Here is a 27,833-nt window from a genome sequence, read left to right on the forward strand (position 1 = left end):
CTCAAAATAAAGGGATGGAGGAAGATCTACCAAGCAAATGGAGAACAAATAAAAGCAGGGGTTGCAATACTAGTCTCTGATAAAACAGACTTTAAACCATCAAAGATCAAAAGAGACAAAGAAGGCCATTACATAATGGTAAAGGGATCAATTCAACAGGAAGAGCTAACTATCCTAAATATATATGCGCCCAATACAGGAGCACCCAGATTCATAAAGCAAGTCCTTAGAGACTTATAAAGAGACTTAGACTCCCATACAATAATAATGGGAGACTTCAACACCCCACTGTCAACATTAGACAGATCAATGAGACAGAAAGTTAACAAGAATATCCAGGAATTAAACTCATCTCTGCAGCAAGCAGACCTAACAGACATCTACAGAACTCTCCACCCCAAATCAACAGAATATACATTCTTCTCAGCACCAAATCACATTTATTCCAAAATTGACCACATAATTGGAAGTAAAGCACTCCTCAGCAAATGCACAAGAACAGAAATTATAACAAACTGTCTCTCAGACCACAGTGCAATCAAACTAGAACTCAGGATTAAGAAACTCAACCAATAGAAAATCTAGAAGAAATGGATAATTTCCTGGACACTTACACTCTTCCAAGACTAAACCAGGAAGAAGTTGAATCCCTGAATAGACCAATAGCAGGCTCTGAAATTGAGGCAATAATTCATAGCCTACCAACGAAAAAAAGTCCAGGACCAAATGGATTCACAGTTGAATTCTACCAGAGGTACAAGGAGGAGCTGGTACCATTCTTTCTGAAACTATTCCAATCAATAGAAAAAGAGGGAATCCTCCCTAACTCATTTTATGAGGCCAACATCATCCTGATAACAAAGCCTGGTAGAGACAAAACAAAAAAAGAGAATTTTAGACCAATATCCCTGATGAACATCGATGCAAAAATACTCAATAAAATACTGGCAAACCGGATTCAGCAGCACATCAAAAAGCTTATCCACCATGATCAAGTGGGCTTCATCCCTGGGATGCAAGGCTGGTTCAACATTCACAAATCAATAAATGTAATCCAGCATATAAACAGAACCAAAGACAAGAACTACATGATTATCTCAATAGATGCAGAAAAGGCTTTTGAAAAATTCAACAGCCCTTCATGCTACAAACGCTCAATAAATTCGGTATTGATGGAACGTACCTCAAAATAATAAGAGCTATTTATGACAAACCCACAGCCAATATCATACTGAATGGGCAAAAACTGGAAGCATTCCCTTTGAAAACTGGCACAAGACAGGGATGCCCTCTCTCACCACTCCTATTCAACATAGTGTTGGAAGTTCTGGCTAGGGCAATCAGGCAAGAGAAAGAAATCAAGGGTATTCAGTTAGGAAAAGAAGAAGTCAAATTGTCCCTCTTTGCAGATGACATGATTGTATATTTAGAAAACCCCATTGTCTCAGCCCAAAATCTCCTTAAGCTGATAAGCAACTTCAGCAAAGTCTCAGGATACAAAATTAATGTGCAAAAATCACAAGCATTCTTATACACCAGTAACAGACAAACAGAGAGCCAAATCAGGAATGAACTTCCATTCACAATTGCTTCAAAGAGAATCAAATACCTAGGAATCCAACTTACAAGGGATGTAAAGGACCTCTTCAAGGAGAACTACAAACCACTGCTCAGTGAAATCAAAGAGGACACAAACAAATGGAAGAACATACCATGCTCATGGATAGGAAGAATCAGTATCATGAAAATGGCCATACTGTCCAAGGTAATTTATAGATTCAACACCATCCCCATCAAGCTACCAATGAGTTTCTTCACAGAATTGGAAAAAACTGCTTTAAAGTTCATATGGAACCAAAAAAGAGCCCGCATCTCCAAGACAATCCTAAGTCAAAAGAACAAAGCTGGAGGCATCACACTACCTGACTTCAAACTATACTACAAGGCTACAGTAACCAAAACAGCATGGTACTGGTACCAAAACAGAGATATAGACCAATGGAACAGAACAGAGTCCTCAGAAATAATACCACACATCTACAGCCATCTGATCTTTGAGAAACCTGACAAAAACAAGAAATGGGGAAAGGATTCCCTATTTAATAAATGGTGCTGGGAAAATTGGCTAGCCATAAGTAGAAAGCTGAAACTGGATCCTTTCCTTACTCCTTATATGAAAATTAATTCAAGATGGATTAGAGACTTAAATGTTAGACCTAATACCATAAAAACCCTAGAATAAAACCTAGGTAATACCATTCAGGACATAGGCATGGGCAAGGACTTCACGTCTAAAACACCAAAAGCAATGGCAACAAAAGTCAAAATTGACAAATGGGATCTCATTAAACTAAGGAGCTTCTGCACAGCAAAAGAAACTACCATCAGAGTGAACAGGCAACCTACAGAATGGGAGAAAATTTTTGCAATCTACTCATCTGACAAAGGGCTAATATCCAGAACCTACGAAGAACTCAAACAAATTTACAAGAAAAAAACAAACAACCCCATCAAAAAGTGGCCAAAGGATATGAATAGACATTTCTCAAAAGAAGACATTCATACAGACAACAGACACATGAAAAAATGCTCATCATCACTGGCCATCAGAGAAATGCAAATCAAAACCACAATGAGATACCATCTCACACCAGTTAGAATGGCAATCATTAAAAAGTCAGGAAACAACAGGTGCTGGAGAGGATGTGGAGAAATAAGAACATTTTTACACTGTTGGTGGGATTGTAAACTAGTTCAACCATTATGGAAAACAGTATGGCGATTCCTCAAGGATCTAGAACTAGAAGTACCATATGACCCAGCCATCCCATTACTGGGTATATACCCAAAGGATTATAAATCATACTGCTATAAAGACACATGCACACGTATGTTTATTGCGGCACTATTCACAATAGCAAAGACTTGGAATCAACCCAAATGTCCATCAGTGACAGACTGGATTAAGAAAATGTAGCACATATACACCATGGAATACTATGCAGCCATAAAAAAGGATGAGTTTGGGGCCTTTGTAGCGATATCGATGCAGCTGGAAACCATCATTCTCAGCAAACTATTGCAAGAACAGAAAACCAAACACCGCATGTTCTCACTCATAGGTGGGAACTGAACAATGAGATCACTTGGACTTGGGAAGGGGAACATCACACACGGGGGCCTATCATGGGGAGGGGGGAGGGGGGAGGGATTGCATTGGGAGTTATATCTGATGTAAATGACGAGTTGATGGGTGCTGACGAGTTGATGGGTGCAGCACACCAACATGGCACAAGTATACATATGTAACAAACCTGCACGTTATGCACATGTACCCTAGCACTTAAAGTATAATAATAATAATAATAATAAAAAAGAAAATTTGTACTACAGAAATGTTAAATGTTGTTCTTCAGGAAAATTACGTAATAAACTTAAATCTTTGCAAAGTATTGAAATTGAAAAGTACAGAAATAGTAAATGTGAATAAACATTGTTCTCATTTTTTGATTCCTTAATAGATAATTCTCAGTGAAAAACAATATAATCAATATATTGTATGTTTTGTAATACATGTAGAAGTGAAGTCTATGCAAAAATACAGGTTGAGTATCCCTTGGCCAAAATGCTTTGTTTTGAATTTGAAGTGTTTTGAATTTTGGATTTTTTGAATATTGGAATATTTGAGTACACATAATGAGGTATCTTGGGAATGGGACCCAAGTCTAAACACAAAGGTAATCCATGTTTTATATACATCTTATACACATATCCTGAAGGTAATTTTATGCAATATATTTAATATTTTTGTGCATGAAATAAAGTTTTTATGCAATGAGTTGTAGAAGGCAAAGATGTCAGGTATGGAATTTTCCACTTGAAGCATCAATTTGGTACTCAAAATGTTTTGAATTTTGGAGCATTTCAAATTTCAGACAGAAAAGATGAAAAGGATGTATCCTGTTGTACAGTTTTTACTTTATATGGGAAGAGGTATAATATTAATTGAAGGTAGACTGTGAAAAGTTAATGATGCATATTGTAAAACTTAAAGCAAACACTTTTAAAAAGAGAGAAACACTAAGTCATAGTGCTGATGAAACAGACTAAAATGAAATACTTGATTTATATGATAGAGGGCAGGAAAAGAGAAAAAAGAACTCAGAACAAGTGGGTCAAAGAGAACATAAATAGTAAGACAAAGAATTTCAACATAACTCTATTAATAATTACATTAAACCCAAATGGTATAAACAGTCCAATTAAAAGACGGAGATTGTAAGACTGAATAAAAAAATATGACCTACTACTTATATACTGTCTATAAGAAATTCACTTTAAATATCAAAAAAGGATAAAAGTAAAAGGATGATAAAAGATGTAACATAAACACTGTGTAAAAGTGTAACTAAACACTGATCATAATAAAGCTGAACTGTGTCTTTTAAGATTATATGGGAATTCAAAACAAGAAATATCACCAGGGATAAAGAGGGCATTTCATAAGACTAAAGTGTTCAATTTATCAAAATATCATATCTGTTATCAGGCCATCATAACAGACCTGAAGTCAACATTCACTAATTCTGTGATCTTAAAGCATGTGACTTCAGCTTTCTTAGTCTAAGTTCCTTAATTTTATGAAATGGGGCTACTACTTGACAGGACCATTGCTACTAAAAGTACTCTGAGTTCTATGTGAAATGTGAAATTATTTCTCTGCCCATTTTCATATGTTTATTTTTAATTTTTTAACTCTTCATTTTTAAATCATTTCAGGTTTATAAAACAGCTACAAAAAATCTTTGTATATTTTCACCAAAATTTCTCAGAAGTTAACATCTTATGTAACTAAGTTATCAAAATCAGGAGATTAAACATTGATTCAGTACAATTATCAAATCTTCTTTTAAGTTTTACCAATTGTCTCTCTAATGTCATTTTTAATGTCCAGGTTCCAATCCATGATCACATGCTGCTTTGGGCTGCCATGTATATCTACTCTCCTTTATTCTAGAACTGATTCTCAGTGCTGCTTTGTCTTTCATGGTCTCGTCACGTTTGAAGAGCACTGATAAGTTATGTTTAGAAATATTTCTAAATTTAGGGTTATTATTATTTTTTTTATTTGAGACAGTCTTGCTCTGTCACCCAGGCTGGAGTGCAGTGGCGCAATCTTGGCTCACTGAAACCTCCTCCTCCCAGGTTCAAGTGGTTCCCCTGCCTCAACCTCCCAAGTAGGTGGGATTAGAGGTATGTGCCACCTTGTCAGCCTATTTTTTGTATTTCTAGGAGAGCGTGTTTCACCATGTTGACCAGGCTGGTCTCGAACTCCTGACCTCAAGTGATACGCCCACCTTGGCCTCCCAAAGTGCTGGGATTACAGGTGTGAGCCATTGTGCCTGGCCAAATTTAGGTCTATCTGATAGATTCCACAATTAAATATACATTTTTGAGTAAAAATATCACAGAAATTATGCCATGTCCTTTTAAGTACAGCATGTCGGGAGACACAGGCCATTGATTTGTCTCTTACTGATGATGTCAACTTTGATTACTTGGTGAAGGTGGTGTCTTCCAGGTTTCTTCACCTTAAAGTTACTATTTTTCTCGTTATTATAGTAATTTGAAAAACCCTCAGAAAGTGTACCCCGTCACGTTTTCCCATTAAGCTTGGCATAAACAGAGAGAAGGAAGGAGGAAGGGGGGTGGAGAGAGAGTGAGAGAGAGGAGAGAGAGAGACAGAGAGAGAGAAAGAATGTGAGAGAGAGTGGATTCCTGACATCTTTTTAGGAGTACATTGTATCCATTTCTGCATTTCCATATCTTTTCTTAAACTACTTTAATTTAAAAAAAGAGATAGAAGGAATCTACTCTATTCTCATCCCAATCAGGCTGGAGCTAATTTAGACTTGCCAAAGACAAAGAACTCCCCAGGAGCTGGGCGTGGTGGGTTATGCCTGTAATCCCAGAGTTTTGGGGAGCCAGGACAGGAGAATCCCTTGAGACCAGGAGCTCAAGGCTACTGTGAGCTATGATTGCTCCATGGCACTCCACCCTGGGAACAGTGAGAGAGGGAGAGACCCTGCCTGTGAAAAAAAGGAACTCCTCAGGCACCTGAATTGTGTTGATGTTAATTCCTGTTTCAGTGGGAATGTGTAAGGCCTCTATAAGGGGAACAAAGGGAATATTGGTCTCTCCCTGGGTTTTTCTCCAGGTGGCATGTCATTTTCCCCTCCATCAGCTGAAGTCTCTCATTACACCCTAGGCAGTTGTTCTTGAACTCAGGCACAGGAGGAGTTTCCTTTCTGGGATATTGAGCAAGTCCATTTTTACCTGATAACTTCATCCAATATTCATTCTTCGCTCTGAAAGCTGCTCCTCCCACGTGGTCTGCAAATCAACACACCCTCATCCTACTCTGCCTGTTTATGTCACTGCTTCATCTGACGATTGTTTGTAATGATCACATTTGTTGCTTATCTGCCTTGTAGGAGGCCGTGGAGATGAGCAAGGTAATATGTGTTCAAAGGAAAGGAAAACATGTCCCACTCTGAGCCACACTCTCTTTTGGGGGCACAACATTACTGAAGTCATCATCTGCCCAGGATACCTCATGATTTAATCACAGGAGATATCCTTTTACATGTAGGAAACTATAATTTCCGAAGAGTGAAGGGACTTAGTGAAAACACAATGGGAGATGTAAATAATCTAAACTTCGAACTTAAATTTCCAGATTGTAAGGACTCTGTTTAAAACACTGGCTCTCAGATGCCATGGAGCACCTAAGAAAGCTGTGTGAAGATGAGTTAAGACCCAATTTCATATTTACACAAAATTGCAGTATTCTAGACACTAAAGTACAGACAGAAGTAATTCTTCTCAAGGTGAAATACATTTAATTAGGAGTAAGTCCATGTGTAACAATTTAAAAAATAACTTTATAGCCATTGACTTTACACTCATACCACAGCTGAGTTCTAACCATGGTTTTAATTTTTTTAAATAATATTTATTCTTTTTTGGTTCAAAAAACAATACAAGGACAGTGTAAAATTTGAAATTGTAGAAAAAATGTATTATAAAAATGTAAGATGTAACGTAAAAAAATAAAAAGCACTGTTAAAGATAATCACTATTCTAGCTTTGGTTAGTAAAATCCTCCAACTTTTCTGCCTATGTAATATAAAAATATTTATATATTTTATATTATTTTCTATATTGAATTATATAAGTATATTGATAATTCATAATCATATTATATAATCATATGTAAGTAATCATTATAAATAGGTAATTATCGTTATATTAAAGTATGAGATGATTCCTACTTCTTTGAGAAAGCTCCTTTTTACACTTATTATGAAGCTTTTCCTGTGAAGTTATACAACTTGAGTTTTAATGAGTGTAAAGTATTCTATTGGATGGTTGAACCAGAATTTATGTAAATATTATATAATATTTATGTAAATAATATATTGTTGGGACATAAAGTAGTTTTCTTTAAAATGCTATTAACAATGGCCATGACCAGCTTGGGAAACATGGCAAAATCCCATCTCTACAAAAAATTTTTAAAAAATTAGCCAGGCATGGTTGCATGTACCTGCAGTCCCAGCTACCCACTACCCTGAGGTGGGAGGCTCATTTGAGCCTGGGAGATGAAGGCTACAGTGAACCGTGATCACGCACTCCAGCCTGAATGACAGAGCGAGACTCAAATAAAACCCCAAACCCAACAACGGTTAAGTTAATATTCAAATATTTGAATCTTTATGTACATTCACAATAGGTAAAATATGTATAAATTAAAGTTTAAACTTATTTATTAATGTTATCAAAATCAGGAGATTTTTGTCATATATTTCCGTATTTCCTCTAGAAAGATTTACCCCAATTTACAATCTTCGAGCACTGTCGTTTACTTCTTTCTTGTGACTATGAGGAGTGCATCTGGCCACAGAGAACAGAAAACCTGACCACAGCAGTAAAAGTAAGAAGTCTGTTTGTCTCAGACCACAAGAAGGCCAGAGGTTATCAATCTTTTCATCTTTTTCATTCAGTAGTGTTTCACAAGTATTTGCCTATCTACCACCTGTATTAGCCCATTCTCACACTGCTATAAAGAACTACCTGATACTGGATAATTTATAAAGGAAGAGGTTTAACTGACTCACAGTTCTGCATGGCTGAGGAGGCCTCAGGAAACTTATAATCATGCTGGAAGGGGAAGCAAACACACCCTTCTTCACATGATGGCAGGAAGGAGAAGTGCCTAGCAAACGGGAGAAAGTCTCTTATAAAACCATCAGATATCGTGAGAACTCACTATCATGAGAAGAGCAGCATGGGGGTAACCACCCCCATGATTCAATTACCTCCCACTGGGTCCCTCCCATGACACATGGGGATTATGGAAACTACAATTCAATATGAGATTTGGGTAAGGACACAGCCAAACCATACATATCACACCATGCTTTTTAAAAGTTGACATCATCAAATGGCTATAATTATACAATAATTTTATTCTAATCATTCCCTAGTTTTCCTTTTTATGTTATTTTAATTAATCCTGTTTTGAACAGCTTTAGGTATAATTCTTAGTTTACATATTGGATTATTAGAGTCCTATGACTGAGGATTTCTACCTATTTTGATATCTTGGTCTAGTATTTTAAATTTTTAAAAAATTTATTTTAAAATGAACTTTGTATCCTAGAATAGTCTTAGATTTATAGAGAAGTTGCAAAGATAGTACAGAGGGTTCCCATAAACCCTGCACCCAGTTTCTCTAATTGTTAACATCTTCCGTTACTATGGTACTTTTGTCATACTAATGAATCAATATTGACACATCATTATTAATTAAAGTTCATACTTTATTCATATGGTCTTTTACCTGTTGTCCTTTTTCTGTTCCAGAAACCCACCCAGAATACCACTGAGTCATCATGTTTCCCTGGACTGTCTTTAGGCTGTGGCAGTTTCTCAGACTTTCCTTGCTTTTTGATGACCTTGACAGTTTTGATGAATAGTAATCAGGCATTTTGTAGAATTTTCCTCAATTCGGAATTGTATGATGTTTTCCTCATGATTAGATGGTGCTTACAAATTTTGGGGAGGAAGAACATAGAGGTAGAATGCCATTTTCCTCACATCACATCGAAAGTTCATGCTGTCAACATGACCTGTCACAGATGATGTCAAATGTGATTATGTGGCTGAAGCAGAGTTCTTTTCCACTGTGAGTTGCTCTTTCCCCTTGCATCCATGCTGTGTTCTTTAGAAGGAAGTCACTACGTGCAGCTCATACTTATGGAGGTTGTTGCAGGGGAGTTATTCTCCACATCTTTGAGGAGATAGCTATACAAATTATTTGGAATTCTTTTTTACATGTTATTTATTTAATAACTCATGGATATTTGTTTCATACATTGGGATATAATGTAATACTGCACTATTTATCTTCTTGCTCCCATTATCCCAGCTGTGGCCATTGGGATCTCTTTCTGTTGGCTTCTATGTTGCCATACCCCATTTTTGTTTTGTTTTTAGCATTTCCTTATTTTATGACACTACGCGATGCTCCAGATTTGTCTTGTATATTTTCTGCCCCATTCGTAGAATCAGCCATTTCTCCAAGGAGTCTGATGCTTTGTATTGAAGAATAGTATTACAAACCAAGATCTAGAAACTGAGTATGCTTAATACTTTATAACCTGTAATCAGTGATATATTTTTTCTAATTTTAATCCTATTCACATTGCAATTAAAAATTCATATACAGACATGTAAAATATCTGCAATTAAGCCTATTCTTTGTGTCTTGTTCTCCACAGAAATAAAGCAAGGCTGTTTTCAAGCATACGCTCGATTTCTTTTAATATTAATATGACTAAGGTTGATACATGGACAGTTGCTTGCTGGGCAGAATGCCTTTTCACCCTTTCAGAGGTCCACCTGAAATCTCAGCCTCGGCCTTATAGTCACCTCCTATAAGCTCTGTGAATTGCACAGGAGGAGAGACAAGGTCCACTCTGTCATTCTGCCTCACTTCAGTAAACAGACGTGAAAAGCTACTTCTATTCTCATTTCTCTAACTTCACACCTTCCATTAAATAACCCCAATATTCCACCTCTGAAAAATAAATTGTGTATAGCAAGTTAGTAAAACAGCAAAACACATCCTGATTTCAAGCTTCATTTGGTGCCATTCTATTTGTAACACCATTTTTATGAAACGACGAGAAAAAAAAAAATTTAAGAAATATGAAGAACCACATTCATTTTTATGCAGGCATTATAGGCATTGTCCAATGATCAAGACCATTGGCATTAAAGTAAGAACAGAGAAGTAATGCAGTGGAGAATCAAATCCATCAATTACATTAACAGCAAATTGTACACTAATCCTTCATCTATTATTTACAGTATCGATAAGTGTATCCTGTCTAGACTACAGAATACTTAAACTCAAAGGTGTCAATAATAACAAATAAAGAATAACATTATTAAATAATAAACATCAGTTAAAAATTAAAATGAACGGAATACAAGAAAAAGCACCCTATAGACTGTGTTTGTAAACCTAGCCTACTTTATGAAACTGTTATAGGAATTATGATTTATGCTAGCTGATAAATCTGATTTTGACAATTGGATAAACAAAAAACTCAGATTTTTAAATTAAAAAATTTATTTTGCTGGAAAAAGTATCCCTATATGAATAAAATTTTAACCTTACATAATCAGTATTTTAGTATTTCCCGATTTTTTACGTGGTTTTCAAATTCGTATCTTATCAGTGTCATGTCAAATAAAAAGAGCTAAAGTAAATGGTTTATCTTGACCATATTTAACAATCATGGGCCGGGCGCGGTGGCTCAAGCCTGTAATCCCAGCACTTTGGGAGGCCGAGATGGGCGGATCATGAGGTCAGGAGATCGAGACTATCCTGGCTAACACGGTGAAACCCCGTCTCTACTAAAAACTACAAAAAAAAACTAGCCGGGCGAGGTGGCAGGCGCCTGTAGTCCCAGCTACTCAGGAGGCTGAGGCAGGAGAATGGCGTGAACCTGGGAGGCGGAGCTTGCAGTGAGCTGAGATCTGGCCACTGCACTCCAGCCTGGGCGACAGAGCGAGACTCTGTCTCAAAAAAAAAAAAAATTAAATTAAAAAAAAAAAAAAAAAAAAAAAACAAAAAAACAATCATGACTTCTATAGCTGCAAACAAAGCTTATCCATTACTAAATGCAGTGTAGAATTTAACTTATATTTACATAAAGTCAGGAAATGGCACCTACATTGTCCTCAGTTTTCTTTCATTTAGACAAAAACTGAGTTTCCCCCTTTTATTGAGTTGTTAAGTTAAAAGACTGCTTCATTTGGAGAATGTGACTGCTGGCTGCTGGTGAGAATGCACAGGACAGAGCCAGGCCTGACTGGAGAGGGAGCCACTCTTCCCCCTCAGAAGCTGACTCAGGTTCCAAGGTTTACGCCCTGGGCTTTCGCCCACAGGCATTTACTCAGAGAAAATTTGTTGAGTACAATCATGGTTGTTGAGTATAATCATGATGGCCCCTGACCAGTCATTCATTTCATATAGGAACTCCTTGGCATGTGTTTCAGAGGACTGGACTGAGAGTGGAGATCCATGACACGATACCAGTGTCTCCATGAACATGCAGGTCCTAGGGACGGGTGGTGCAGGTGTCCATGGCGAAACAAGGCCTTAGCTGGTAGACTGGATTTCAGGGACAGGATTCTGACACCCACCAGGAAATTTTCCTGGAAGAAAAACAAGCTCTTAGGTTTCTGACAGGAAAACCAGATAGGTTATTTAACAAAGATCTTAAATCAGGTTAATGCAGAAGCCCAACTTTAGAATCAGTGGCACATAGCAAGATTGAGCTTGGGGACAAGACCACCTTCTTTTAAGAGCCTGACACTGAAGGATGTGTGACTAGGGTGTGAGCATAGGAGTCAAAATTCAGCAGGAGACATTGATCCTAGATCAGATTAAAAGCAAAGGGGTCTTAGCCTCAGAAAAGTAGCTACTGGAACAGAGCACATGGAAGGCCTGTACTTTGGGACTGACTGGCTAACTTGGCAACTTTTAGTATGTGGTCAAACTTAGTGGGACTTGATATTAAGAATGGGACTTGATACTGAAGCTTCTGCTCGGGGGATTAGCAAAGTTTAAATATGGCCTGACACAGGGGTTGAGTTGCTCTTGTATATGGGATGTCAGGAGTCCCAGCTGTGGGGAACTGGGAATTATAGAGACTGAAATCAGAAGACATGACGACTAAATGTAATGTCACACCCTGAATTGGATCCTGGAGCAAAAAGAGGTTATTGGGTAAAAAGTAAAAATATTGGAATAAAGTTTGGATGTTAGTTAATTAAAATATGTCAATATCCATTCACTAGTTATTACAAATTAATCATAGAGATGGGATATATTAGCAATAAGAGGAACTGGGTACAGGTTATATAGCCACCTTCTGTACTATCATCATGACTTTTTTTTTTTTTGTAAATCTGAAACTATTCAAAAGTAAAAGTTTAGTTTTTAAAAATCAGACACCTCATTATCTTCCTCTTGTTTTTTCTTTTCTCATGTAAACACTTTTCCCTGTTCAAGGAGAAAACAGCATTTCCATTTCATTTTTTCTGAGTGCTTTAGTATCTTTCCAGTAACATGTTTTACATTTTTTTGTCTATGTCATATATAAAAATGAGCCCATTTTGCTTACTTACTACTCTGTCTTAGTCTAGTCAGACTGTTATAAAAAAATGCCATAAACTGAGTGACTTATATGCAATAGGAATTTATTTCTCATAGTTCAGAAGGCCAGGAAGTTCAAGAACAAGGTGCCAGCAGATTTGCTACCAGGTGAGGGCCCACTCTAATTCACAGAAGGCATCTTTTCCACCCTCACTTGGTGGAAGGGGTAAGGGATCTTTCTTGGGCCTCTTGTAAAAGGCAATCCTATTCATGAGGGTTCCATCTTCATGATCTAATCATTTCACAAAGGTCTCACCTCCTAATACTGTCACATTAGAGAAGTTTTCAACATATTAAATTTCAAGGTACACTCAGATCATAGCATAACAAAAATTGTTCAATAACAAAGAAAAACATGTACTATGACTTCAGATATAATATTAATTGAAGAAATGATTTTATAAATGAGAATAAAGCATATTTTTAAAATAGTGTTTAAAAACAGAATAAATTTACTTTCAAGTCAGTAAAGGCTAATTTTTAAATTAGTACTTGACATCATTTTAAATTTAATTTATCCCCTCACTTCCTTCTTTCATCTCTCTCTCTCTCTACTTGTTGCATTTTGTTAAAAATCTACAATTATATTTGAGAGCTTAGAGTTGTCATATCTTTGACACCATCTACTTCAATTCTATCTTTTGATAAAGAAATGGAGGTTCAAGGTTTTGATAAGCTACCCAAAATGAGATATACAATTCCATGTAATAATAAATAACAAAACTGGGCCAAGATCCAGTAGTCTACTAGTATTAATACATTTTCATGATGCTGATAAAGACATACCCAAGACTGGCAATTTACAAAAGAAAGAGGTTTATTGGACTTAACAGTTCCACGTGGCTAGGGAGGCCTCACAATCATGGTGGAAAGCAAGGAGGAGCAAGTCACATTTTACAAGGATGGCAGCAGCAAAGAGAACTTGTGCAGGGAAACTCCCATTTTTAAAACCATCAGATCTCGTGAGACTCATTCACTATCACAAGAACAGCACGGGAAAGACCAGCCCCCATGATTCAATCATCTTCCACTGGGCCCCTCACACAACACATGGGAATTTTGGGAGCTAAAAGATGAGATTTGGGTGGTGACGTAGAGCCAATCCATATGACTGCCTCCTAACAAAATGCACACTTTAATGCACAATCTTGCCTTCACTCTATAAAAATTACTGTTTCCGGAGTTATTTTTGAAATTTCCCTTCCTATAAAGACGAAGACAAGTTTGTGTCAATGGCTATTTGCTTGGACTTTATCATCCCTTGTTCCATCAGGACTGATGTGAATCCTTTTACAGCTTAACTTTATAACCTCTTTAAAAGGAAATGCTGAGAAAAATTCATGATTCTCATACTTAGATAAAAGTGCCAGCCAGTTAGTAATTTTTAAAAGAATTTTACTACTATATGGATTTTCCCCAATCTAATCCAATTTTCTGAGTGCATATATGCACTAAAATTTTAAGAGTGTAAACATCAATGTTGTTTTTAAAGTCAGCTCTCCAAAGAATTATAAAGCAGTAAAGGAAATGAAATATGTTAGCCTTGAAGGTGATGCTATAAAGATATGCAGTTACGTGTAGGAAGAAACATATTCATTTGTATATTCTGGGCTGTTCTTTATTTTGTGTCTGCAGTCTACTTGCTGTGATTTTCCCTGAGGGAATTTCTGTTTCCATTCCAAGTGTTCTGTGTTCCAAAACAGCTACCAAAGTTTATTGCTAATGTTCTTTCCATTCCCTACAAGTCAATGTCCTGCCACATTAAAGAGGTGTTTTCATGTCTTCAGAGCATCTCTCTGTACCCATCCCATCCCTAAACTACAGCTACCAGAGGTGGTTTCCCTGACAGCAGCTGCTGTCATCTTACATGGCCTCCATGGATGGTTCAAGAAACAATGCAAGGGTATTTAGAAGTGAAGGAAAATAGGGCTTGAGAGATTACAGTTATGACAGGCCTGGGTTCCTTGATTTGTTGATTGGGGGCCCTACCTTGCCATAGTTCCTAAGTTTAATATGGGGCTTAGTGACTCTCTGGCGCCACACTCTGGCATCCTGATCATCAGCAAAGCCCTTTGGACTCATCAAGCAGTGCAGCGCAGATCATCACAGAGAAATCCGTGGAGAAAACAACGTAAAAATCTCTGTGAAACTTATCATATTCCAGAGATATAGGACTGATTTGAGTAATTTTCTTTCAAAATTTGTTTTCTTCGGGTATTTAAAGTCAGAGTTAGGCACAAGTTTGGCTTTGAGTTCCCCATTTTACCATATACTTCTTCGTTTTCATTTTTTTCTATATACAATTAACATAGGCATCATCGAATAAATTTATTCAAAAGGAATAATGAAAATCTCCACCCCATCCTTACACCATGCCTGAGAGAAGACCACTGATCGCAATTGGTCTACATCCTTCCAGTTTTTGGACGGTGTTTATGCAAATATGTACATGTACTACCAAAAATATACCATGTGTATGTGTAACTTGCAGTTACCTTTTTACTAAACAATATACATTGGGTATCTTTCTATATTAATATACAAAGAGTCATTTCATTCTTTTTAATAGCCACATGGTATTCCACTCTATGATACGGAGTTATTATAATCTATTTAACCAGTCCCCCAATGATAGGCATTTGGATTAGTTTCACACTTGTAATATAAGTGGCATAATTATACATGTATCTGTGACTACTCGGAGAACTATTTTTGCAGAATAAATTTCTAGAAGGGAAAAACAAAATATGTCAGTGTATTCTTCCGTCAAGAACAATTAAAGTCCATATTTTTTCCTATTGCCATACCTAACAATGTAAATTTTTAATACATTTTAGTCTTTGTTAGTCTAATTTTGTTTACTTAATTGTGAGTTTGTATATTTTTTAAGAACTATGTTTAATGATCATCTATGTTACTTCTTTGTGAATTCTGTGTTCATATTTGTTGTTTATTTTCTGTGGTGGTGTTTTCCTTTATCTTACAGATTTGTGAAAGATAATTTTAACACATTGGGTGTCATTGCAATTCCCCTCATTTTGTCATTTGTCTTTTATCTTGTTTATATAGTCATTTCATTCATCTTTTTCTTTATGGTTTGTACTTATCTGATATATTTAGCAAGGTGTTCCTTACATAAAAATTATTTTCCACTGCTACATTTATTATTTTTGGTATTTTTAAAACATTAACCAATCTAGAGACCTTTTAGGATATGGTTCTGAAGTAGGAATATAGATTCATTTCTTCCCAATTGGGCAGGCAAATTTTGCAACCCATTTATTGAACATGTCTTTTCTCCACTAATATGAAATGTCACTTTTATTATATAGTAAATCTCATATACATCAAGGTCTATTTTTTATTATGAATAACTCATTGACCTATTGATTTTTATCGCTATTAGTATCAGGGTGTTTTAATTGCTGTATTTTATAATATGTTTTAACAAATTACAGACCAAGACTTCATTAATCATTTTCACATTGCTCATAGCATTCTAACTTATTTATTATATTTCAAATGAAATTTTAAACTAATTTTTGAAGGTTCCGAAAATGCTCAATTTAGTTTTTAATTGTAATTGCAATAATTTTATTATAACTTATTACTTTATACTCTTCCCCCAATATAGTTATGTTTCCTCATTTGTTTTAGTCTTTCTTTTGTGTTTAATTGAAAATCTTGCATCTTTCTTATTGGATTTATTTCTAGGTATGTTTATTAGCATTATTAATGAGTCTTGTTTTCCACTTCCTTTTCTAACTTTTCTTGATTTTTGGTATATTAATCTCGTATTAACTGCTTTCTCGTACTTATGTTGCTGTAGCAAACAGTTTTCTTGATTTTACTCCAAAGAAGTTATATAATTTTGGGTAAAAATCATACATTTTGCAACCAATATATACTTTCTTTCCTTTCCTTATGTTCTTTTTTTTTTTTTTTTTTTTTTTTTTTTGAGATGGAGTCTCGCTCTGTCGCCCAGGCTGGAGTGCAGTGGCGCGCGATCTCGGCTCACTGCAAGCTCCGCCTCCCGGGTTCACGCCATTCTCCTGCCTCAGCCTCCCGAGTAGCTGGGACTACAGGCGCCCACAACCGCGCCCGGCGAATTTTTTGTATTTTTAGTAGAGACGGGGTTTCACCGTGGTCTCGATCTCCTGACCTTGTGATCCGCCCGCCTCGGCCTCGCAAAGTGCTGGGATTACAGGCGTGAGCCACCGCGCCCGGCCTCCTTATATTCTTTTATTGGCCATAAGTTCCAGAATCTTGTTGAATAATAGAAGTATTAATAGAAAGGATTCTTTTTTTTTTTTTTTTTTTGTATTATACTTTAAGTTCTGGGGTACATGTGCACAGCATATAGGTTTGTTACATAGGTATACATGTGCTATGCTGGTTTGCTGCACACACCAACTGATTATTTATATTAGGTATTTCTCCTAATGCTATCCCTCCCCCAGTCCCTCACCCCCCAAGAGGCCCCAATGTGTGATGTTCCCTTCCCTGTGTCCATGTGTTCTCATTGTTCAATTCTCACTTATGAGTGAGAACACGCTGTGTTTGGTTTTCTGTCCTTGTGATAGTTTGCTGAGAATGATGGTTTCCACTTTCATCCATGTCCCTGTAAAGGACATGAACTCATCTTTTTTATGGCTGCGTAATATTCCATGGTGTATATGTGCCACATTTTCTTTATCCAGTGTATAATTGATGGGCATTTGGGTTGATTCCAAGTCTTTGCTATTGTGAATAGTGTCACAATAAAGATACATGTGCATGTGTGTTTATGGTAGCATAATTTCTAATCCTTTGGGTATATACCCAGTAATGGAATTGCTGGGTCAAATGGTATTTCTAGTTCTAGATCCTTGAGGAATCACCACACTGTCTTCCACAATGGTTGAACTAATTTACACTCCCACCAACAGTGTAAAAGCATTCGTATTTCTCCACATCCTCTCTGGCATCTGTTGTTTCCTGACTTTTTAATGACCATTATTCTAACTGGTGAGAAATGGTATCTCATTGTGGTTTTGATTTTCATTTCTCTAATGACTAGTGATGATGAGCATTTTTTCATATGTCCGTTGGCTGCATAAATGTCTTCTTTTGAGAAGTGTCTGTTCATATCCTTTGCCCACTTTTCGATAGGGTTGTTTTTTTCTTGTAAATTTGTTGAAGTTCTTTGTAGATTCTGGGTATTTGCCCTTTGTCAGATGGATAGCTTGCAAAAATTTTCTCCAATTCTGTAGGTTGCTTGTTCACTCTGCTGAGAGTTTCTTTTGCTGTGCAGAAGCTCTTTAACATAATTAGATCCCATTTGTCAATTTTGGCTTTTGTTGTCATTGCTTTTGGTGTTTTAGTCATGAAGTCTTTGCCCATGCCTAGGTCCTAAATAGTAATACCTAGGTTTTCTTGTAGCGTTTTTATGGTTTTAGGTCTTACATTTAAGTCTTTAATCCATTTTGAGTTAATTTTTGTATATGGTATAAGGAAGGGATCCAGTTTCAGCTTTCTGCACATTGCTAGCCAGTTTTCCCAGCACCATTTATTAAATAGGGAATCTTTTCCCCATTGCTTGCGTTTGTCAGGTTTGTCAAAGATCAGATGGTTGTAGATGTGTGGTGTTATTTCTGAGGACTCTGATCTGTTCCATTGGTCTATATATCTGTTTTGGTACCAGTACCATACTGTTTTGGTTACTGTAGCCTTATAGTATAGTTTGAAGTCAGGTAGTGTGATGCCTCCAGCTTTGTTCTTTTTGCTTAGAATTGTCTTGGCTATGCAGGATCATTTTGGTTCCAATATGAACTTTAAAGTAGTTTTTTCCAATTCTGTGAAGGAAACCAGTTGTAGCTTGATGGGGATAGCACTGAATGTATAAATTACCTTGGGGAGTATGGCCATTTTCATGATATTAATTCTTCCTATCCATGAGAATGAAATGTTCTTCTATTTGTTTGTGTCCTCTTTTATTTCATTGAGCAGTGGTTTGTAGTTCTCCTTGAAGAGGTCCTTCACATCTCTTGTAAGTTGGATTCCTAGGTATTTTATCCTCTTCTTAGCAATTGTGAATGGGAATTCACTCATAATTTGACTCTCTAGTTGTCTGTAATTGGTGTATAGATATGCTTGTGATTTTTGCACATTGATTTTGTATCCTGAGACTTTGCTGAAGTTGCTTATCAGCTTAAGGAGATTTGGGCTGAGATGATGGGGTTTTCTAAATATATAATCATGTCATCTACAAACAGAGACAATTTGACTTCCTCTTTTCCTAGTTGAATAACCTTTATTTCTTTCTCTTGCCTGATTGACCTGGCCAGAACTTCCAACACTATGTTGAATAGAAGTGGTGAGAGAGGGCATCTTTGTCTTGTACCAGTTTTCAAAGGGAATGCTTCCAGTTTTTGCCCATTCAGTATGATATTGGCTATGGGTTTGTCATAAATAGCTCTTATTATTTTGAGATACATTCCGTCAATACCTAGTTTATTCAGAGTTTTTAGCATGAAGGGCTGTTGAATTTTGTTGAAGGCCTTTCCTGCATCTATTGAGATAAGCATGTGGGTTTTGTCATTGGCTCTGTTTATGTGATGGATTACATTTATTAATTTGCATATGTTGAACCAGCCTTGCATCCCAGGGATGAAGCCGACTTCATCGTGGTGGAAAAGCTTTTTGATGTGCTGCTGGATTTGGTTTGCCAGTATTTTATTGAGAATTTCTGCATCGATGTTCATCAGGGATATTGACCTAAAATTCTATCTTTTTTTTTTTTTTTTTTTTTTTTTGCTGTTGTTGTTGTGTCTCTGCCAGGCTTTGGTGTCAGGATGATGCTGGCTTCCTAAAATGAGCTAGGGAGGATTCCCTCTTTTTCTATTGATTGGAATAGTTTCAGAAGGAATGGTACCAGCTCGTCTTTGTACCTCTGGTAAAATTCGGCTGTGAATCCATCTGGTCCTGAACTTTTTTTGATTGGTAGGCTATTAATTATTGTCTCAATTTCAGAACCTGTTACTGATCTATTCAGAGATATGACTTCTTCCTGGTTTAGTCTTGGGAGGGTGTATGTGTCCAGGAATATATCCATTTCTTCTAGATTTTCTAGTTTATTTGCCTAGAGGTGTTTATAGTATTCTCTGATGGTAGTTTATATTTCTGTGGGATTGGTGGTGATATCCCCTTTATCATTTTTTATTGCATCTATTTGATTCTTCTCTTTTCTTCCTTACTAGTCTTGCTAGTGGTCTATCAATTTTGTTGGTCTTTTCAAAAAACCAGATCCTGGATTCACTGATTTTTTTTAAGGGTTTTTTTTTTTTTTTTTTTTTTTTAATGTCTCTATCTCCTTCAGTTCTACTCTGATCTTAGTTATTTCTTGTCTTCTGCTAGCTTTTCAATTTGTTTGCTCTTGCTTCTCTAGTTCTTTTAATTGTGATGTTAGGGTGTCGATTTTAGACCTTTCCTGCTTTCTCTTGTGGACATTTAGTGCTATAAATTTCCCTCTACACACTGCTTTTAATGTGTCCCAGAGATTCTGGTATGTTGTATCTTTGTTCTCATTGGTTTCAAAGAACATCTTTATTTCTGCCTTCATTTTGTTATGTACCCAGTAGTCATTCGGGAGCAGGTTGTTCAGTTTCCATGTAGTTGTGTGATTTTGAGTGAGTTTCTTAATCCTGAGTTCTAATTTGATTGCACTGTGGTCTGAGAGACAGTTTGTTATAATTTCTGTTCTTCACATTTGCTGAGTAGTGTTTTACTTCCAAACACTCCTACTGGTCCATTTTAGAATAAGTGTGATGTGGTGCTGAGAAGAATGTATATTTTGTTGATTTGGGGTGGAGAGTTCTGTAGATGTCTATTAGGTCTGCTTGGTCCAGGGCTGAGTTCAAGTCCTGGATATCCTTGTTAATTTTCCGTCTTGTTGATCTTTCTAATATTGACAGTGGGGTGTTAAAGTTTCCCATTGTTTTTGTGTGGGAGTCTCAGTCTCTTTGTAAGTCTCCTTTATGAATCTGGGTGCTCCTGTATTGGGTGCATATGTTTAGGATAGTTAGCTCTTCTTGTTGCATTGATCCCTTTACCATTATGTAACTACCTTCTTTGTCTCTTTGATCTTTGTTGGTTAAGGTCTGTTTTATTTTTGCTATTGTGAATAGTGCTGCAAGTTGATGGGTGTGGCAAACCAACAAGGCACATGTATACCTATGTATCGAACTTGCATATTGTGCACATGTACCCTAGAACTAAAGTATAATAATGAAAAAATTCTGTTTTATCAGAGACTAGGGTTGCAACCCCTACTTTTTTTTTTTTTTTTTTTTGCTTTCCATTTGCTTGGTAGATCTTCCTCCATCCCTTTATTTTGAGACTATGTGTATCTTTGCACATGAGATGCATCTCCTGAATACAGCACACCAATGGTTCTTGACTCTTTATCCAATTTGCCAGTCTGTGTCTTTTAATTGGGGCATTTAGCACATTCACATTTAGGGTCAATATTACTATACGTGAATTTGATCCTGTCATTGTGATGCTATCTGGTTATTTTGCCCACTAGTTGATGCAGTTTTTTTATAGCGTCGATAGACTTTACAATTTGGCATGTTTTTGCAGTGGCTGGTACCTGTTGTTCCTTTCCATGTTTAGTGCTTCCTTCAGGAGCTCTTGTAAGGCAGGCCTGGTGGTGACAAAATCTCTCAGCATTTTCTTGTCTGTAAAGGATTTTATTTCTCCTTCCCTTATGAAGCTCAGTTTGGCTAGATATGAAATTCTGCATTGAAAATTCCTTTCTTTAAGAATGTTGAATATTGGCCCCCACTCTCTTTTGGCTTGCAGGGTTTCTGCCAAGAGATCCACTGTTAGTCTGATGGGCTTCCCTTTATGGGTAACCCAATCTTTCTCTTTGACTGCCTTAACATTTTTTTCCTTCATTTCAATCTTGGTGAATCTGATGATTGTATGACTTGGGGTTGCTCTTCTCGAGGAATATCTTTGTGGTATTCTCTGTGTTTCCTGAATTTGAATCTTGGCCTGTCTTGCTAGGTTGGGGAAGTTTTCCTGGATAATATTCTGAAGAGTGTTTTCTCACTTGGTTCCATTCTCTCCGTCACTTTCCGGTACACCAATCAAATGTAGATTTGGTCTTTTCACATAGTCCCATATTTCTTGGGGGCTTTGTTCATTTCTTTTCACTCTTTTTTTCTCTAGTCTTGTCTTCTCACTTTATTTCATTAATTTGATATTCAATCATTGATATCCTTTCTTCCATTTGATCTAATCAGCTATTGAAGCTTGTGTATGCTTCATGAAGTTCTTGTGCTGTGTTTTTCAGCTCCATCAGGTCATTTATGTTTTTCTCTACACTGGTTATTCCACTTAGCCATTCCTCTAACCTTTTTTCAACGTATTTAGCTTCCTTGCGATGGGTTAGAACATGCTCCTTTAGCTTGGAGAAGTTTGTTATTACCCACCTTCTGAACCCTACTTCTGTCAACACATCAAACTCATTCTCCATCCAGTTTTGTTCCCTTGCTGATGAGGAGTTGTGATCCTTTGGAGGAGAATAGGCGTTCTGGTTCTTGGAATTTTTAGCCTTTGTGCTTGGGTTTCTCCCCATCTTTGTGGTTTTATCTACCTTTGGTCTTGATGTTGGTGACCTACGAATGGGGTTTTGGTGTAGATGTCCTTTTGTTGATGTTGATGCTATTCCTTTCTGTTTGTTAGTTTTCTATCTAACAGTCAGGTCCCTCAGTTGCAGGTCTGTTAGAGTTTGCGGGATGTCCACTCCAGACCCTGTTTTCCTGGGTATCACCAGAGGAGGCAGCAGAACAGCAAATATTGCTGCCTGATCCTTCCTCTGGAAGCTTTGTCCCAGAAGGGCACCCACCAGATGCCAGCCAGAGCTCTCCTTTATGAGATGTCTCTTGGCCTCTACTGGGAGTTGTCTGCCAGGCAGGCTACACAGGTGTCAGGGACCCACTTGAGGAGGCAATCTGTCCATTATCAGAGCCCAACCACCATGCTGGGAGAACCACTGCTCTTTTCAGAACTGTAAGGCAGGGACATTTAAGTCTGGAGAAACTGTCCCCACAGCTGCCCTTTCCCCCACGTGCTGTGTCCCAGGAGGTGAGGATTTTATCTGTAAGTCCCTGACTGGCACTGCTGCCTTTTGTTTAGACATGCCCTGCCTACAGAGGTGGAATCTAGAGAGGCAGTCATCCTTGCTGAGCTTCAGTGGGCTCTGCCCAGTTCAAACTTCCCGACAGCTTTGTTTACTCTATGAGCATAAAACCGCCTACTCAAGCCTCAGCAATGGTGGATGCCCCTCCCCCCTCCAGCATCCCAGGTCAATTTCAGACTGCTGCCCTTGCAGCGAGAATTTCAGGCCAGTGAATCTTAGCTTGCTGGACTCCATGGGCATGGGACCCCCCAAACCAGCCACTGGAGGGAATTTTCTGGTCTGCCAGTTTTGAAGACCATGGGAAAAGCGCAGTATTTGGGCAGCAGTGTACTGTTCCTCCTGGTACAGTCTCTCATGGCTTCCCTTGGCTAGGGAAGGGAAATCCCCTGACCCCTTGTGCTTCCTGGGTGAGGCGATGCCCCACCCTCCTTTGGCTCACCCTCTGTGGGCTGCACCCACTGTCCAACCAGTCTCAATGGGATGAACCAAGTACCTCAGTTGGAAATGCAGAAATCATCTGTCTTTTGTGTCGATCTCACTGGGAGCTGCAGACCGGAGCTGTTCCTATTAGGCCATCTTGGAAGAGTCCCTAGTTTTTCCTCTTGTGCTCCTACATTCTCTTATTTATCACTTTACTGTGATTATTTTTGGTATTTCATTATTAAGTATCATATTGGCTTTGGATTTCTAAAAAATACTCCTTACCAAGTTAAGAAAGTCTGCTTTTCCCTTGGCACACTAGGAATTTTAATCAAAAGTAATGTTAACATTTATAAAATGTCCTTTAGCATCTACCAAGGTTACATTAGCATATTTCCCAAGTTTGAACAATTTTCTTACTCTTGAATAAATTTGATCAGGTAAAGTGTATTACTCTTTTAGTATACTGTTGGATTTGATATTTCATAATAGACTTTTTATTTGTGCTTATTAGATAGATTGGCCCATAGTTTTGTGACATATTTATCAGGTTTATTGTATCAAAGTTATGATTTCTATAGTTTCATAACAATTAAGTAATACAGAACTTAACTATTCATCAGTATTTGGTAAAAATTTCAGAGAAAACCAACGTGGCCCAGAGCCATTTTACAGTATTTTTTGACAAAATTTTCAACTTTTCCATGGATATTGATCTATTCCAGTTTCTTATATTTTATTCAGGCAAATTGGTCGTTTGTAGTTTCCTAAAAAACATCTATTTTAAAATTTTATGTTCAGAAAAGTAAAAAAAAAAGTTTTTTAAAAATTATAATTTCCTTTGATTATACCCCTTTTCTGTTTTCTGATATTGTATTTTTGTTCTCGTTGGTTTCCTTTGGCTAGACTTGCCAGGGATTGATTGGTTTGTATTGTTTTTATAACTTTTCAAATACAAGATCACTGTTTTTATCAATACATTGTAATGTTTGGCTTTCTCCTGTTTAAGTCATTGCTTTCAGATTCTTTTCTTTTACTTTTTTTTGATTTATTTTCTTCTTTTTAATTTTATGAGTTATACATTTATGTTATTTTAAAATTTCTCATAAGGTAAGATTTGGCTACAATTCACAAGATTATATTATGTTATCAGGATTCTTTTTTCCTCTTTGATACAGGAGTTATCTAGAAGACTGTATTTTTATTTCCAGGTGATTTTTAGAAATGCTTTATTTTGATGTTGATGTCAGTATTTATTGCATGGAGTCAAACATATATTTCCTATACAAAATTATTCATTTTCAAATATATATCTAATTATACAAGTAGCATATGAATACATTTTTATTGTGAAAGATTCATATAATGTAGATAAAACTATTTCCTCTAACTCCATCTCTAGTGGCAATATTAGTTACTGGCTTATTGTATATTATTTCAGTCTCTTCTATTTATCTGTGTCCTCTCACTAGGAACTGGTACCATCCTGTACTTACTGTATGTAGCACACTGACCCATGCATACACGGTCATTGCTCCCACCTGCAGGCTGCTGCGTAGCTTGTGGCTAATAGGGAGATATAGAGAAGTCAATTCATCTGATTGCTGCTGCTGAAGTACACCAACTAATCACCTTCTCCATTACTTTTGATGCACCCCTGCTTATTGCATCTGCCAACCCAGAGTATGAAGTAACTCTTTTAAAGAAGTTTTTCCTACGTGCATTTTGACCATACATTGCTCCTTCAAGTGGCTGTGTTTTCCTTCTTTCAGTTATTCAACATAATTTTTTGTAGTCAATATTCATTTATAATTACCAATATATTTACCCATCCAATATTCTTCATTCCCTCCTTGAATTTCCATCTTTTCAAATGAGATCATTTTTCACTTTTGCTAGTAGAAATCCCTTCAGCATTTCAGTGTAAAACTCCTAGCAATAAATTATGTGAATTTTGGTTTTTTGTTTCCTTTTTGCTTCTTTTTGTTGTTTATTTGTTTTTTCTGATAATGTCATCATTTAACGTTCATTTTTGAAGGTTGTTTTTCACATGTTGGCCTTTAGTTTCTTTCAGTACTCTACAGATAGCATTCCATTATCTTCTGGCTTCTATTGTTGCTATTAGAGACAGCTGCCAGTCTCATTGTTGCTCCTTTGTAGATAATGTGTCTTTTTTCTTCTGGCTGGTTTTTCTATCTTCTCTGTCTTTGGTTTAGCAGTTTTAATCTGAGTTGCATAATTGTGGTTTTCTCTACACTTATCCTGCTTGAGGGTTTGCTGAGCTTCTTAATCAGTGGATTAAATGTATTTTGTCTACTTTAGAAAATTCCCACCATTATCCCTTTGAATACTGCTTCTGCTATATTTCTTTCTCCTTGCTCTCTGAAACTTCAGTTTTACGTGGTAGACCTTTCATACTTGTCCTGTATGTCTCTTACATCTGTTTCTTATTTTTTCCCTTTCCCTTTTTCTTCCATGTTTCACTTTGTAAATTTTTCATTGATATGTTTCCAGTTCACAAGTCTTGTATTCAATAGTGTCCAACTTATTGTTAAACTCATACATTGAGTTTTTAATTTTAATTTTGAAATAATTTACTTTGAAATATTTTTATCAGAAAAGTTGCAAGAACAGTAGAATGAACTCCCTCATTCTCTTCATCCAGATTCCACAGTTAATAGTTTCATATTTGCTCCATCTCTCTTTTTAAAGATGATAGATAGATAGATAGATAGATAGATAGATAGATAGATAGATAGACAGATAGATAGATAGGTAGATAGATATGTGTGTATGTTCAAGAATATAATACCTTTTTGTGAATATTTTGAGAGCAAGTTGAAATCCTTATGTCCTATCATCTCTAAATATTCCTGTTACTACTTCTCCCAAAGACACTCTCCTACAGAGTAATCGCCAAGTCTTTCAAATCAGAAAATGGACAGTGATAAATATCACCGTTCAAACCACAGTTCATTACTATCCAGTGTTCCAGGCTTATCTTGAAATTTCCCTACCTCTATCCTTGAATCATCCACTTTTACAAGGAGTCTTTGTTGTTTGTTTTGGAAATTGGAACCTACATACTTGATATGTTAATTGCCACTGGGGTGTCATTGCAACTAGGCTCTCTCCATGGTCAGAATTTTGAAATATATGTATGTATTCATGTATATGTACACAGACATATTCGCTTTTGCCCGGATAATTGGGGTTTTTTTGTTTCTTTCCTCACTTCCCTTTCACTCTTTCCTTCTTTACTTCCTTTTGCTTTTTCCTTCCTTCCTTCTTCCTTCTTACCATAACAATAGCAATGAGTTATTTTTTTCTCTTCCCCTTTTCATATTTGTAAATTTCTTTTCCCACAGAGAGAAATCCAGCTTCCATTAGCTTCAATATAGATACTTTCTGGATCAATCCTCCTTTACATAATTAATTTCCTGAAAATGCTAGGTACTGTCATGGCCAACTCATCACTCCTGCTTTCATCTCCAGGCAAGTCATCACTTTGGAACTATTCTCCCTACCAAACCCTGGGTTGTTTGACATGCCACTGCCTCCATGCCCCTGCCTCCACCTTTCTGGCTGTTGGACACATTGCTAACTGTGCACCCCTTCACCTTGAACACATTGCTAACTTACTCTCACCTTCACCTCCCTGGTGCTTCTTTTGCTGGGCATACAACTGCCACCACATGTACCTCCTATGCATGCTTCCTTGGACATCAGGCACACTGCTGCCTCCACATGGCCTTCCCATTATGACTTCTTTTGCCCCTGTGTGCATCACTATCTGTGTGCCCGCCACCTTACTTTCTTGGCTGTTGGACACACTGCTATCTCTATTGACCCCTTCTACTGCAGTTTTCTCCATATATTGATTTCTTAACTGAAGATATTATATTTTTTTCAGATTTAGAAGGCCTAAAGAAATCTTTTTTATAGATTACTTTTACCAAAAATTGTCCATTTCCTCATCGACTTTGCACTTTATTTTCTTAGTCATATTCATAAAAATTATTTGTAAATTCTTGTTTGCTGATTATAATATCTTGATCATCTATAATTGTGTTTCTATTGTGTGTTTTTTTCTCTTGATTATTGGGCAAATGAACTTGATCTTCCATGTCTAGTAATTTAAAAAATGTTAGACATTATGTATAATAAAATGATAAAGGGTACAAATGATATTGCCTTCCACCCAAAAGTGTTCCCCTTTTCTTCTGTTGGGCAGGTGGAATAGCCGTTGATCACCTCAATCGAGTCAGAGATTATTCTGAATCAGAAGCTGGTTTCAGTTTTGCTAAGTGTACCTCAGATTCACTTCTGTTCTTAGGGTGTAGCCCTCCAGGGCTTTCAATTGAGAGCCTGGTGGATCTCTGTCTTCCCAGCCTTAAAAGATAACAGCAAGTTTTCAGTTTAGCTCTT

The 27,833-nt window shown here is 36.8% G+C and overlaps 1 long non-coding RNA gene across 1 annotated transcript; it reads right to left on the reverse strand.

Moving 5' to 3' along the window:
- Positions 1–11,058: 11,058 nt before the first annotated feature.
- On the reverse strand, positions 11,059–27,615 carry LOC105465750 (uncharacterized). The gene is made up of 3 exons (XR_977774.2): positions 27,054–27,615; positions 24,902–24,971; positions 11,059–11,793 (listed from the first exon to the last, which is right to left on the reverse strand). It is a non-coding gene; the product is annotated as an uncharacterized lncRNA (long non-coding RNA).
- Between the last annotated feature and the right edge of the window lie 218 nt (positions 27,616–27,833).

This window comes from Macaca nemestrina, chromosome 5 (genome assembly GCF_043159975.1).
Source record: "Macaca nemestrina isolate mMacNem1 chromosome 5, mMacNem.hap1, whole genome shotgun sequence".
Classification (NCBI taxonomy): Eukaryota; Metazoa; Chordata; class Mammalia; order Primates; family Cercopithecidae; genus Macaca; species Macaca nemestrina.